This window comes from Oncorhynchus nerka, linkage group LG10, assembly GCF_034236695.1.
Source record: "Oncorhynchus nerka isolate Pitt River linkage group LG10, Oner_Uvic_2.0, whole genome shotgun sequence".
NCBI classification, from domain to species: domain Eukaryota; kingdom Metazoa; phylum Chordata; class Actinopteri; order Salmoniformes; family Salmonidae; genus Oncorhynchus; species Oncorhynchus nerka.
In genome coordinates, this window is record NC_088405.1 from 28,947,470 (window position 1) to 28,962,922 (window position 15,453).

A 15,453-nucleotide genomic window follows, 5' to 3' on the forward strand; every position below is an offset into this window, starting at 1 on the left:
ATGTGTCCCTGAACAACGGAAGAGTCAAAATCAAAAGTAACAGTCAGTATCTGTTGTGGCCATCAGCTGCATTAAGTACTGCAGTGCATCTCCTCCTCATGGACTGCACCAGATTTGCCAGTTCTTGCTGTGAGATGTTACCATACTCTTCCACCAAGGCACCTGCAAGTTCCCAAACATTTCTGGGGGGAATGGCCCAAGCCCTCACCTGCCGATCCAACAGAGATCCAATGGGATTGAGATCCGGGCACTTCGCTGGCAGAACACTGACATTACTGTCTTGCAGGAAATGACGCACAGAACGAGCAGTATGGCTGGTGGCATTGTCATGCTGGAGGGTCATGTCAAGATGAGCCTGCAGGAAGGGTACCACATGAGGAAAGAGGACGTTTTCCCTGTAACGCACAGCGTTGATTGCCTGCAATGACAACAAGCTCAGTCCGATGATGCTGTGACACACCGCCCCAGACCATAACGGACCCTCCTCCTCCAAATCGATCCTGCTCCAGAGTACAGGCCTCAGGTGGGTTTGTGCCCATGCCTTACAACAGGCCTATAATTCTTCAGTCCAGCCTGTGATCCTGTGGAGGTGTTGTTAACTCTGGCATGTTTTTGGTCTGCCACTCCTGTGCAGGTGTTGTTACATGTGGTCTGCCACTGCGAGGACGATCAGCTGTCCATCCTGTCTCCCTGTAGCGCTGTCTTAGGCGTCTCACAGTACGGACATTGCAATTTATTGCCCTGGCTATATCTGCAGTCCTCATGCCTCCTTGCAGCATGCCTAAGTCACGTTCACGCAGATGAGCAGGGACCCTGGGCATCTTTCTTTTGGTATTTTTCAGAGGCAGTAGAAAGGCCTCTTCAGTGTCCTAAGTTTTCATAACTGTGACCTTAATTGCCTACCGTCTGTAAGCTGTTAGTGTCTTAAAACTTCTTGTGACTCCCAAACCCGCATGCGGGAGCGTAATCATCACCTGAAACGAATTAGCATAACGCAACGAACATAAATATCCCTAGAAAATATTCCTATTCATGAAAATCACAAATGAAATATATTGAGACACAGCTTAGCCTTTTGTTAATCACCCTGTCATCTCAGATTTTCAAAATATGCTTTACATATGCTTTACAGTCAAAGCTAGACAAGCATTTGTGTAAGTTTATCGATAGCCTAGCATAGCATTTTGTCCAGCTAGCAGCAGGTAACTTGGTCACGGAAATCAGAAAAGCAATCAAATTAAATCGTTTACCTTTGATGAGCTTCGGATGTTTTCACTCACGAGACTCCCAGGTAGATAGCCAAAGTTCATTTTTTCCCAAAATATTATTTTGGTAGGCGAAATAGCTCCGTTTGTTCTTTACATTTGGCTGAGAAATCGCCCGGAAATTGCAGTCACGAAAACTGCAATTTTTTTCTTCAAATTAGCTCCATAATATCGACAGAAACATGGCAAACGTTGTTTATAATCAATCCTCAAGGTGTTTTTCTAATATCTATTCGATAATATATCCGTCGGGACAATTCGTTTTTCAGTAGGACCGATTGGAGTAATGGCTACCTCTGTATTTTACGCGAGAGTCACCATGGGGGACATCAGGTGACCACTTACGCAATGTAGCCGCGTACGGCTATTCTTCAACATAAATGCGTAAAACTACGTCACAATGCTGTAGACACCTTGGGGAATACGTAGAAAGCGTAAGCTGGTTGATGGCACATTCACAGCTCAATAGGGACTCATTGGAACGCAGCGCTTTCAAAATATGGGGCACTTCCGGATTGTATTTTTCTCAGGCTTTCGCCTGCAACATCAGTTCTGTTATATTCACAGACAATATCTTTACAGTTTTGGAAACGTTAGTGTTTCCCTCCTCTCTTCTCCAGACCATTTCCGGAGACCTTCTCCCTTACCTCACCTCGCTCATCAACTCATCCCTGACCGCTGGCTACGTCCCTTCTGTCTTCAAGAGAGCGAGAATTGCACCCCTTCTGAAAAAACCTACACTCGATCCCTCCGATGTCAACAACTACAGACCAGTATCCCTTCTTTCTTTTCTCTCCAAAACTCTTGAACGTGCTGTCCTTGGCCAGCTCTCCCGCTATCTCTCTCAGAATGACCTTCTTGATCCAAATCAGTCAGGTTTCAAGACTAGTCATTCAACTGAGACTGCTCTTCTCTGTATCACGGAGGCCCTCCGCACTGCTAAAGCTAACTCTCTCTCCTCTGCTCTCATCCTTCTAGACCTATCGGCTGCCTTCGATACTGTGAACCATCAGATCCTCCTCTCCACCCTCTCCGAGTTGGGCATCTCCGGCGCGGCCCACGCTTGGATTGCGTCCTACCTGACAGGTCGCTCCTACCAGGTGGCGTGGCGAGAATCTGTCTCCTCACCACGCGCTCTCACCACTGGCGTCCCCCAGGGCTCTGTTCTAGGCCCTCTCCTATTCTCGCTATACACCAAGTCACTTGGCTCTGTCATAACCTCACATGGTCTCTCCTATCATTGCTATGCAGACGACACACAATTAATCTTCTCCTTTCCCCCTTCTGATGACCAGGTGGCGAATCGCATCTCTGCATGTCTGGCAGACATATCAGTGTGGATGACGGATCACCACCTCAAGCTGAACCTCGGCAAGACGGAGCTGCTCTTCCTCCCGGGGAAGGACTGCCCGTTCCATGATCTCGCCATCACGGTTGACAACTCCATTGTGTCCTCCTCCCAGAGCGCTAAGAACCTTGGCGTGATCCTGGACAACACCCTGTCGTTCTCAACTAACATCAAGGCGGTGGCCCGTTCTTGTAGGTTCATGCTCTACAACATCCGCAGAGTACGACCCTGCCTCACACAGGAAGCAGCGCAGGTCCTAATCCAGGCACTTGTCATCTCCCGTCTGGATTACTGCAACTCGCTGTTGGCTGGGCTCCCTGCCTGTGCCATTAAACCCCTACAACTCATCCAGAACGCCGCAGCCCGTCTGGTGTTCAACCTTCCCAAGTTCTCTCACGTCACCCCGCTCCTCCGCTCTCTCCACTGGCTTCCAGTTGAAGCTCGCATCCGCTACAAGACCATGGTGCTTGCCTACGGAGCTGTGAGGGGAACGGCACCTCAGTACCTCCAGGCTCTGATCAGGCCCTACACCCAAACAAGGGCACTGCGTTCATCCACCTCTGGCCTGCTCGCCTCCCTACCACTGAGGAAGTACAGTTCCCGCGCAGCCCAGTCAAAACTGTTCGCTGCTCTGGCCCCCCAATGGTGGAACAAACTCCCTCACGACGCCAGGACAGCGGAGTCAATCACCACCTTCCGGAGACACCTGAAACCCCACCTCTTTCAGGAATACCTAGGATAGGATAAAGTAATCCTTCTCACCCCCCTTAAAAGATTTAGATGCACTATTGTAAAGTGGCTGTTCCACTGGATGTCTTAAGGTGAACGCACCAATTTGTAAGTCGCTCTGGATAAGAGCGTCTGCTAAATGACTTAAATGTAAATGTAATGTAAATGTTTTCTATCCAAAGTTGTCAATTATATGCATATTCTAGCATCTTGTCCTGACAAAATATCCCGTTTAAAACGGGAATGTTTTTTTTTCCAAAATTTGAAAATACTGCCCTTAGAGTCGCAACAGGTTTTAATGATCATTCCACAGGTGCATGTTCATTAATTGTTAATGGTTCATTGAACACGCATGGGAAACAGTGTTTAATAAACCCTTTAAAATGAAGAGCTGTGAAGTTAATTGTATTTTTACTAATTATCCTCTGAAGACAGGGTCCTGAAAAAGGGGCGATTATTTTTTTGCTGAGTTTATGATTTGGTTTTACCTACCAACATGGTGGCAGGTAACATAGCGGTTAAGAGCATTGGGCCAGTAACTGAAAGGTTACTGGTTCGAATCACTAGGTGAAAAATCTGTTGATGTGCCCTTGAGCACGGCACTTTACCCTGTAAATCACTCTGGATAAGAGTGTCTGCTAAAAAAACATGTCTGTTTAAAAAGGTGTTTACATATGTGTTGGAGGAAATTATAGTTGAAATGATTAATAATGTATACATTTCAATTAGAACCATTTATTCTAATACTATTATATTATGGTATGAAATGGGCTCTTGGTTAAGCTGTTACTGAAAATGTAAGTAAAACGAATTAATTGTCTGTACCTTGCAGGATGGTTTAAGGGAGAGGGTTGATATATCTTTTCTGACAGATAAGAATGGTCCTTGATATTCCGTTAGTGGAGGAGAAGATATCTTTTAGACAGATTGGAATGTCTGGTTTATGAGGGGAGTAGAAGACATCTCCAGACCTGAAAACACTGTGCTATTGTGTGGATCGGAGAGAGTGTGAGAAACTGATGATGTCATTTCATGTCCTCTCTTTAAATGTAAGGTTCGTTGTATTTTTAGTTAGTACTCTCTTGAATTAAACGCTGTTACCTGGCTTTTAAGACTGGTCTCGATCTACTTCACGCATAATTAATGAACTTACAAATCATTAATGAATTAGAAAGAGTGCGAATTTGGTTTTGGCTACAAAACATACAGGAATTTAAAATTCCACTAACAATATGCCACAGGGTTATCTAATTGAATGACCTCATTTTATTACCTCCTGCCACGCCCCGGTCATAAATCAGGAGGAGTAATATACAGTTTGACAGGACAAACCCTAGATCAACTACTGGCACTGTTTACAAATGCTAATGTTTTATAATAGCGTTTGTTGCACAAATCTAATGCAAATCATGGTACCTATATTAGAATTTCTTAGCATTTCTTTGCTAATAGGGGGTCAAAGGCTGCAGCTGCATTCGGAACATAACATTTTGTTACGTTACAGCCTTATTCTAAAATGGATTCCCCCCCCCCACCTCATCAATCGACACACAATACTCCATAATGGGAAAGCAAAAACAGGTTAAAAAAACAGAATTATCACATTTTCTTAAGTATTCAGACCCTTTACTCAGTACTTTGTTGTGCACCTTTGGCAGAGACTACAGCCTCGAGTCTTCTTGGATATGACACTACAAGCTTGGCAAACCTGTATATGGGGAGATTCTCCCATTCTTCTCTGCAGATCATCTTAGGTTGGATGGGGAGCGTCACTGGACAGTTATTTTTAAGTGTCTCCAGAGATGTTTGATTGGGTTCAAGTCCAGGCTCTGGCTGGGCCACTCAAGGACATTCACGGACTTGTCCCGAAGACACTCCTGCATGATCTTGGCTGTGTGCTTAAGTTTGTTGTCCTGTTGGAAGGCAAAAGTCTGAAGTCCTGTGCGCTCTGGAACAGGTTAATCAATGGCCTCTCTGTAATTTAGTCCGTTAATCTTTCCCTCGATCCTGACTAGTCTCCCAGTCCCTGCCACTGAAAAACATCCCCACAGCATGATGCTGCTACCACCAAGCTTCACTATAAGGTTGGTGCCAGGTTTCCTCCAGACATGGCGCTTGGCATTCAGGACAAAGAGTTCCATCTTGGTTTCATCAGACCAGATGGTCTTGGAGTCCTTTAAGCGGGCTGTCATGTGCCTTTTACTAAGGAGTGGCTTCCGTCTAGCCACTCTACCATAAAGGCCTGATTGGTGGAGTGCTGCAGGGATGGTTGTCCTTCTGGAAGGTTATCCAAACTCCACAGAGGAACTCTGGAGCTCTGTCAGGGTGACCATCGGGATCTTGGTCACCTCCCTGAGGCCAGCTCTAGGAAGAGTCTTTTTGGTTCCAAACGTCTTCTATTTAAGACTGATGGAGGCTGCTGTGTTCTTGGGGACCTATAATGCTGCAGAATGTTTGTTGGTATACTTACCCAGATCTGTGCCTTGACACAATCCTGTCTCAGAGCTCCACGGACAATTCCTTCGACCTCATGGCTTGTTTTTTTCTTTAACATGCACTGTCATATGTGGGACCTTGTATGGACATGCGTGTGCCTTTCCAAATAATGTCCTATCAATTGAATTGAATACAGGTGGACTCCAATCAAGTTGTAGAAACATCTCAAGAATGATCATTGGAAACAGGATGCACCTGAGCTCAATTTCGAGTCTCATGGCAAAGGGTCTGAATACTTATGTAAATATGGTATTTCTGTTTTTTTGCAAAAATGTCTAAAAACCTGTTTTTGCTTTGTATTGTGTGTAGATTGATGAGGGGAAAAAAAACTATTTTATCAATTTTAGAATAAGGCTATAACGTAAAAAAAATGTGGAAAAAGTCAAGGGGTCTGAATACTTTCCAAATGCACTTTATATTTATTTTATCTTGACAACAAGGAACTCTGCTTCAATGGACAAACAAATCACATCATGGATGGTATAACAATCTGAGACAGTTATTTTTTTTTACCTGTTTTTTTTATTTCACAAATAATCAGAACCAGAAACATAAAGTCTAGGTTTAGAGAAATATTAGAGCAATAAAGTTCTCATCTCAGAGTGTGAGAGCGGCATTAGATGAGTATCTGCAATGCGTCCACACAGGTTTTTCATATTCATATCAACTTTTTCTATTCATTTTGAGAGTATTGCCATTTCCACATTGAGATAACTTGCATGCAATCATCCTCTCCCCTTCATGCTTCAGCGGAGGCCTCAGAGACAGAGATTCTTTCTACAGTACCTGCTTGCGATACTGGAGGGGATTTTTTTTTATTAGCACCTGATGCTGCTTCCTTTAACAAACTAAAAGTGTGTTTGTTATCAAGTACAAGCAACACATTCTGCATACCAGCAAATTCTGTCTTCAGAGTGATGTTTCCACAGTAAACAGATGTAAATTATACCTTGCTGTGACGAGGATTTCAATGATTTCCTGTTGCAATGGCACTGTCACATTTTGACTCAGTAATTCCAACATTACAGTGACGTTACTACTGTACGTCGACCAGCGTGCAAAATCTAGTTCCATCTACTGTTATTTAAAGTTGTTCATCCATCCATTATGGATCCATTATGGCTGTATCCATATTAATGTACAGTATAAGCTTTTGATTGTTCTTTCAATTGAGGTATTTGGTAGTTCAAATGTCTATGCACAGTGGAATGTCCAAATTCAGTGCTCGGTTAAAAGGTTACGCGTCTGCTATCTCAGTCCGTAGTCGACTTCTTACCTTGAGGCACGACTCCCATACCACTTTTCAAAACATATCTTTATTTTGCCAGTGTCTTCAGATGGGGTTCTTTTCACTCCCTAACATGACTCTTTTTAAAAAAAAAAATTATAAAAGGAGAGAATACAGCCTTGATCACTTGTACTTGACAGAGAACACGACAGCAATCAGTGCAAGCTATTTAATGTGCATGACTCCTCTCCCTGTTACTTCTCTATCGTTTAAAGCTTTGGGGGATTCTTATCTCCTGCCAGAGCAGGACAGAATAGTGCAGAGCATTGCAATTTCACAGCAGATACATCTTTCCTCTTGTCCTGCCATTGATCTTCAGGAGTGACCTCACAAAGGTCACTTCTGTTGTTACATCTGGCTTTGGAGAATCTAGAAACTTAAAGACATTGGAATCTGTGGAATATGTGACTTACCACCTGGATTCGGTCTTATGTAACAAAATTTGAAGTAGTTTATTTTTAATTTTTACATTGGATAAAAGTAGCGACTCAGAGCTACAAAACGGTATATCATACACAGCATTTTTGAGGAACAATAGAAAAGTAATTCTGCTTTGAAAGTTGATACAATTTGTAAACTCACTTTTGAGAAAAGGGCCTTTAAATGTTTTGGTACATACTGGAGAGCTCTCATTCTTCTCCACCCATTCAGCCTTGTTCACACCCTCTTAAGCCAGCCCCACTCATCTTTTTAAGGATTCACATGAGGTCGTGCTAAACATTGAGTAGTGTAGTAAAGATTATGACTAAAAGTGGTAGTAGCCTACAATAAGGAAAAATTCCAGGTAAACAGAAAGTGTCCAGATAAACATATTTTATAAATATTAGATGACGCTTATAAGGATACATTTGTGTAAATTGATGGGACATGTGAAAGAAATGCTATAACCCACAGTGGTGGAAAAAGTACTAAATTGTCATACTTGAGTAAAAGTATGAATCATTTAAAATTCCTTATATTAAACCAGACGACACAATTGTTTACAATTGTTTTTTTATTGATGACAGCCAGGGGCACACCAACAAACAGTCATAATTTACAAATAAAGCATTTGTGTTTCGTGAGTCTGCCAGATCAGATGTATTAGGGATGTTCTCTTGATAAGTGTGTGAATTAGAACAGTTTCCTGTCAAAAGGTAACAAGTACTTTTGGGTGTCAGGAAAAATGTATGTAGTAAAAAGTACATTATTTTCTTCGAAATGTAGTGAAATAAAAGTTGTCAAAAATATAAAGAGTAAAGTAATGTACAGATACCCCCCCCAAATATTTTTACATAAGTACTTTCGACCACCGCCCAAATGCTTTCACACCAGCACATTAGCATACTTAATATACTGTTACACACACTTTTACCACACAGTATTCCATACATAAGTTAAGGCCTGAGTTGAAACCTGAGTGAGTTGCACATGTACAGTACATAAACAGACGCGTCATATATTTATGTGGTAGACACTTGAAAAGTTCACATGATATTGTTGTGGTATGTCACAAAATCATGTTACGACCACATATATCAATATTAATGTTATATATTAATATTTTGCAAAGTCTTACTACAGTAAGTGGATGGGTCTCTACAGAAGGTGTAAACAGTACAGCCAAATGATTACTTGCATAGTAGAAATATCAGAAATAGATATAGTGTCAAAATAAAATACAGTATGTACAGTACAAGAACAATATCAATAACGATATCAGTGATAGACGAGGTAGTTATATTTATACAATCAGGGGTAAAGTGGCTGAGCAGCAGGATAAAAAAAATTGCGAACCACGCATGAACAAGGGAATCTATATTCGGAGAGCCTGTTTCTGTTCTGCCCTTGACTTTGGTGCAGGGCATGTGATGTCCATAGTCTCTTAGTCGCAAAACTCTCTAATCTTCTCAAAAAGATAAGTTTGTCTAGCTGTGTCCAGTCTAGGTCGTGCTTGTACAGGCAGACAATCTATGGGAGGAAGGATGTCAGCGTTGCACAGAAGGTGAAACCTGGTTCCGAAGTCCGAACGCTCAACACCAGGCTCCAGAGCTTCGAAGCTATAAAACAGGGAATAACAAACTGGCTCTAACCAGAATAGAAAGAGGACTGGGAGGCCCCTGTGCACAACTGAGTGAGAGGACAAGTACGTTAGAGTGTCTAGTTTGAGAAACAGACACCTCACAAGTTCTCAACTGGCAGGTTCATTAAATAGTACCCGCAAAACACCAGTCTCAACATCAACAGTGAAGAGGTAACTCCAGGATGTTGCTATTCTCAGTTGTGCACAGGGGCTCAGTTGTGCACCGGGGCCTCCTGCTCTTTCTTTCTGGTTAGAGCCCGTTTGCACTGTTCTGTGAAGGGAGTAGTAAACAGAGTTGTACGAGATCTTCAGTTTCTTGGCAATTTCTCGCATGGAATAGCCTTTATTTCTCAGAACAAGAATAGTGTGACGAGTTTCAGAAGAAAGTTATTTGTTTCTGGTCATTTTGAGGATGTAATTCAACCCACAAATGCTGATGCTCCAGATACTCAACTAGTCTGAAGGACAGTTTTATTGCTTCTTTAAATCAGTACAACAGTTTTCAGCTATGCTAACATAATTGCAAAAGGCTTTTCTAATAACCAATTAGCCTTTTAAAATTCTACACTTGGATTAGCTAACACAACGTGCCATTGGAACACAGGAGTGATGGTTGCTGATAATGGGCCTCTGTACGCTTATGTAGATATTACATTTTTTGTATCACCCGTTTCCAGCTACAATAGTAATTTACAACATTAACAATGTCTACACTGTATTTCTGACAAATGTTATATTAATGGACAAAAAAAATGGGCTTTTCTTTAAAAAAACAAGGACATTTCTTAATGACCCCAATCTTTTGAACAGTATTGTAAATCAGGGATTTCCTCATCGTCTGATTCATTTTCAGAGTCGGAGAGAGTCAGCATGGCACGATCGTCCTCCAGAAAGTAGTCCATCACAACTTTTTCCCACTGACCTTTGTAGATAGTGCCTGATAAATTCAGGGCAGCAATGTTATTGAGAGCAGTATCAACATATTTGCAGTTCATTTTATAGACACAGGATCGCAGAACAATCTGAAACTAATTTCTCAGCATGTCCAGCCCACTCATTATCTCAACCTATCATGGCTAGCGGGAAGGTTCCTGACTTTTTCTTTGGCTAAACCAACTAGGCTCTTAATTTAACAACTTCATTTGTATTCACAGATGGCATAAATGTTTGTTTTTAAGGCACGTGAAAGTTCACATGTTCGAAAAGGCATTTCTGCCAAAAAACGCATTTTGATAAAAATACGTTTTATGTTCAAACGGTATCTCCTGTGAAGTCATATGTGCTGTGCATTTGATGTGGGTGGCACATTTAATTAGTGAGAATAACTGTTTGCTAATACTAAGTTAGTCTGATAGTGAAAAATAGCAGACAAAGGCAGGTTTATTAGACAAAGGCAATGTTGGCAAAAAAAGTAATCTTTGCGACATGTGTAATGGCTCCATCCACAGGCCACGAATTGTCACTGAATGGTTTGATGAGCGTGAAAAGGATGTAAACCTATGGTACCTGTCGTGGAATATTCTAATCAAGTAAGAGAGACTGTCATTTCTTCAAACAATCATCATTATTCAATATTGATTAATTATTGCAATAATGAGACTAGTCAACCCAACACTCTTGACTGTTGGGCCGAGAAGCCTAACCCTTACAGAAATGCAGAGTTCTTTATATAGTAGATCTAAAAATGCTTAGTCATTGCTAGGTCCACCCCTCCCATGCAGACCAAGGGGCATCATAAACCACTCTGGATTCATCCTGTCGTTATCTGCACGGGGGGGGGGGGGGTATTGTCTTAACCCACCCTGGCTTACTTTCCCAGATGCTAGGATGATTTTGAGACAATGAAGGATTGTTCTAAACTCTTCCAGGCTATCTCTATCATCTCGTTTACACCCACCACATATTGTCTATGGAATGCAGTCTTCAACTAATTTGTCAGCTCAAGCCCTCTCTAGTGACCCATTCAGCCAGATTAGCTGCAGGGAGTGGAGACCATAAATCCACAGCTTTAGTAGAACAGAAATGTCTTACTATTAGTGAAATATTCATTGTTAACCATTAATATCAAATAAATCCGGTAAATACGTAATCACATACCCCAGTATAAAGCCTGTAAATAGCCCCACAACTGTTATTGTTTTTTACTTATCTATTTTTTCTTAACACTTAACACTTCTTTTTCTTAAAACTGCATTGTTGGTTAAGGGCTTGTAAATAAGCATTTCACTGTAAGGTCTACACCTGTTGTATTCGGCGCATGGGACAAATCAAATTGGATTTGATATGCCATGGCCATCTCTGTCACCAGATCTCAACCCAATTGAATACTTATGGTATATTCTGGAGTGGTGTCTGAGATAGCGTTTTCCCCCACCATCAACACAACACCAAATGATGGAATTTCTCACCGAAGAATGTTGTCCCATCCCTCCAACAGAATTCCAGACACTTGTAGAGTCTATGTAGTAGTGGCCCAGAGCCTTTTTAAGACACTCCATGTTGATGTTTCCTTCATTTTGGCAGTTGCCTGTAGATGAGCATGGCATACGGGCATTCAACCACTTCGTTTTTATTCGATATTGTAGGTTTTTGCATCATTACGTCAAGCTGTTTTTATAAGAACAAGACAGTTCAATGGAAACACACCGAAACAGGCAATTATTTCATCATTTTTCTATGCAAGCATTCTAAATGTCAACAACAACAACAACAAAAATCACTGAACAAGTTAGTGGAAACCTAGTTAGATTATCTCTCTCACACACACACACAAGCACACACACACACACGCACTTCAACCTTCAGTTAAGACATCCTTAACCTTCAATAAACAAGCCTTTAGTTTCATCCCAAGCTGGCCTTCAACCCTTCCCCATACCCCTCAATCATCAGAAACCATCCCACTGAGCCAGCCGTAACATGGGATGCCTACGGAGGCAGCTGCAGACATGAGGAGAATACCAATGGGTTCCGACAGACAGCTGAGCTCTAGGAGGCATGCTCCTCTTATTCTATCATTCCTCATTTCAAGGGATAAATTGTCCCGATTATGTGATCTGACCAGTAAAACTCACATCTCTATTCATTTCCAAAATCTGCCGTTGAAAAGAGCTACTGTAGCCATCGTCTAGCCATAATTAGGACATCTAGCAGACAGTTATTTAGGCAGAATCTGTGCATTTTACACCATTGAAGCTTGTAAGTGCTAAAAGTAGTTATCACGTAATAACATGAAGAGAGGAGAGGAGAGGATGGGAGGATAGGAGGATTTAAAGGAAAAGGAGGGGAGAGGCAGGAGGAGGTTGGGAGAGAAGAGGAGCATGAAAACATTTTTTCCTTGCATTTTTTAAGCTAGTTTTCTGGTCTAGCAATGTATTACTGACAGAGGCTCTATGCCAGTCGTTTTTTTTGGGCCCCTAAGTCCCCATGTTGTTTTAGGCATTTGACTGGTCTATGTAGGGGATGATTTTTCAGGTTTCTGCATTTGAACCTATTTCAGTCCCTGCTGTAGGGTACCAAGCTGGCCAGCAGCAGAGCCCTCTATTGGAGGATATCCATTTCTCTACACAGTAATACTTCACATTGGTTTACTGCTGTTCTCTGGTCCCATAAGTGTGTGCTGAGCAATTCTGGGGTGACTGCACAGTGTTGGACCAACACACACACACACACACACAGATGCAAGCATGCATGCACACGCAAGCATACGTACACACGCAAGGATACGCACACACGCATACACAGACACACACTTCTATTTCACTTGCTTATTTTGGGAGGCTTCATAATCTGGAGAATTCTGACTAGATGAGAACTACTAAATATATACAATTTTGAATAAATTAAATAATTATATATATATATATTTTACCCCCTTTTCTCCCCAATTTCGATCTTGTCTCAGCGCGGTGAACGGTGAGTAATACGTCCTCCGAAACATGACCCGCCAACCCGCGCATCAGAACACCCACCTTTAAATGTATATTTTAATTAAGGAATGTGATCTAACAACCCTGGATGGGACTAGGCTACTTGAGTGCAAACAGCAAAATATATTTATGATTTATAAATAATAACACCAAACACAACCTTAATGTTATGTGTAGGCCTACCATACATTTCATTCAATTATTCATAATCATGGTAAACTATTGAGTCCCCTTACAAAATCACATCTGATTGGGCACAAGCCTTTAGTAGACCTATTAAGATACAGCAGACCATGAAAAAAACCTATAGGCTATATCTGACCAATGGAAAAATATTGGAAAATATGGCCTGTTAACATTCCAATTCCTCATGAACCGCGTTTGCAGTAAACTGTCAAACGCTGATAACATGAATAATACTCAATCACTGTGTAAAGTAAGCTATATGGCAACCCTTTCCATCATATCCTAGTTGTGACAATGTTGTGGGTGATCCAAAAGCCCTGTTCTGTTGTAAATGAGCAATTTGAGTTTGATCCCAAATTCAATGCAGTTCAACTCGTGACCGTCAACTGTGAAAAGCCTATGGTTCACGTGGTGCACCAGTAATGTGCATTGGCAGACGTAATTTCCCAAGTACGACAATTGTGTTTGGAATGTACTGTTGCAGTAGTAGGCTAATCATTGGCTATACTGAACACAAAGACCAGTCAATGTGACGCACTTTATATACAGTAGGCTTAGACTTTACATATTTGCCTAGGCCTACTTCGGCTATTAATTAGTGAGATTCTGACAGCAACCTAAATGCAAAACATTCCCCATATTGATCCTTACCTCGAGGCACTGCTCCCGGTGTCAGACAACAATCATTAGGCAGAATTTCACTGAGTTATAAAATGAAGTATGTGTCCGGTGTATGTAAAATATAATCCTTTCCCCGTTGTCCATCAGAGACGCTGTCAACCCGGGCTACTCTTCACAGCCAGAGGGGTCGAAACCAAGCGTGTTTTTAGTCAGTCTCTAATCTCGCTAATACCAGGTTGCATGTCTGGTGTCTGAAATAACGGTTCACTTTCACTTATGCGGCAAAGTTCTTAGAAGGCTTTACAAGATAAAATGTTTCCCTCGACGGAGTCTCATCTGCCAAGAGGGGGGGAGGCAGTCAGCTTTCAATGTGAGGGTTGTCGGGTGTAGGCTGTTTACCATTCCTGACAGGTGGCTAGTGTTTATACCTCCCGCTGAAGGCGCACGGCATTTACACAGACGCGTGAACAGCTCAAACCCTTCCCTGACCGGATTAGGCCTAACTCATCGTGTAGTTGTGTTTTCTGTTGAACTCTAGCACCATCCACAGCTTGCCCAGAGAGTCAGTGACAATCGAAGCATAACGTGTAATTACTGTTGGATGTATGATATATCAGTAATAGCCTACATATCAATTTACAATTTACCGTTTCTACCCAGTGGACATAAAACGTGATAAAGACATGATACAGTTTGAAATCTGGTCGAGATGTTTTCTAACCAGAACACAACCTGATTAATACTGTATGTACTTTTCGTCACCTCTTTTGGAAAACACATCTTACTTTGGTTGAAATCTGATTGAACTACTGACCAGTTATATCAATTTGGCAACCCCTTATATATATATATATATATATATATATATATATATATATATATATACAGTGGGGCCAAAAAGTATTTAGTCAGCCACTAATTGTGCAAGTTCTCCCACTTAAAAAGATGAGAGAGGCCTGTAATTTTCATCATAGGTACATTTCAACTATGACAGACAAAATGAGAAAAAAAATCCAGAAAATCACATTGTAGGATTTTTAATGAATTTATTTGCAAATTATGGTGGAAAATAAGTATTTGGTCAATAACAAAAGTGTATCTCAATACTTTGTTATATACCCTTTGTTGGCAATGACAGGGGTCAAACGTTTTCTGTAAATCTTCACAAGGTTTTCACACACTGTTGCTGTTATTTTGGCCCATTCCTCCATGCAGATCTCCTCTAGAGCAGTGATGTTTTGGGGATGTTGCTGGGCAACACGGACTTTCAACTCCCTCCAAAGATTTTCTATGGGGTTGAGATCTGGAGACTGGCTAGGCCACTCCAGGACCTTGAAATGCTTCTTACGAAGCCACTCATTCATTGTCCGGGCGGTGTGTTTGGGATCATTGTCATGCTGAAAGACCCAGCCACGTTTCATCTTCAATGCCCTTGCTGATGGAAGGAGGTTTTCACTCAAAATCTCACGATACATGGCCCCATTCATTCTTTCCTTTACACGGATCAGTCGTCCTGGTCCCTTTGCAGA

At 41.7% G+C, this 15,453-nt stretch overlaps 1 long non-coding RNA gene across 1 annotated transcript; it reads right to left on the bottom strand.

Moving 5' to 3' along the window:
* Positions 1-9,652: 9,652 nt before the first annotated feature.
* On the bottom strand, positions 9,653-14,348 carry LOC115136336 (uncharacterized). The gene is made up of 3 exons (XR_003864594.2): positions 13,955-14,348; positions 11,597-11,715; positions 9,653-10,125 (listed from the first exon to the last, which is right to left on the bottom strand). It is a non-coding gene; the product is annotated as an uncharacterized LOC115136336 (long non-coding RNA).
* Positions 14,349-15,453: the final 1,105 nt, after the last annotated feature.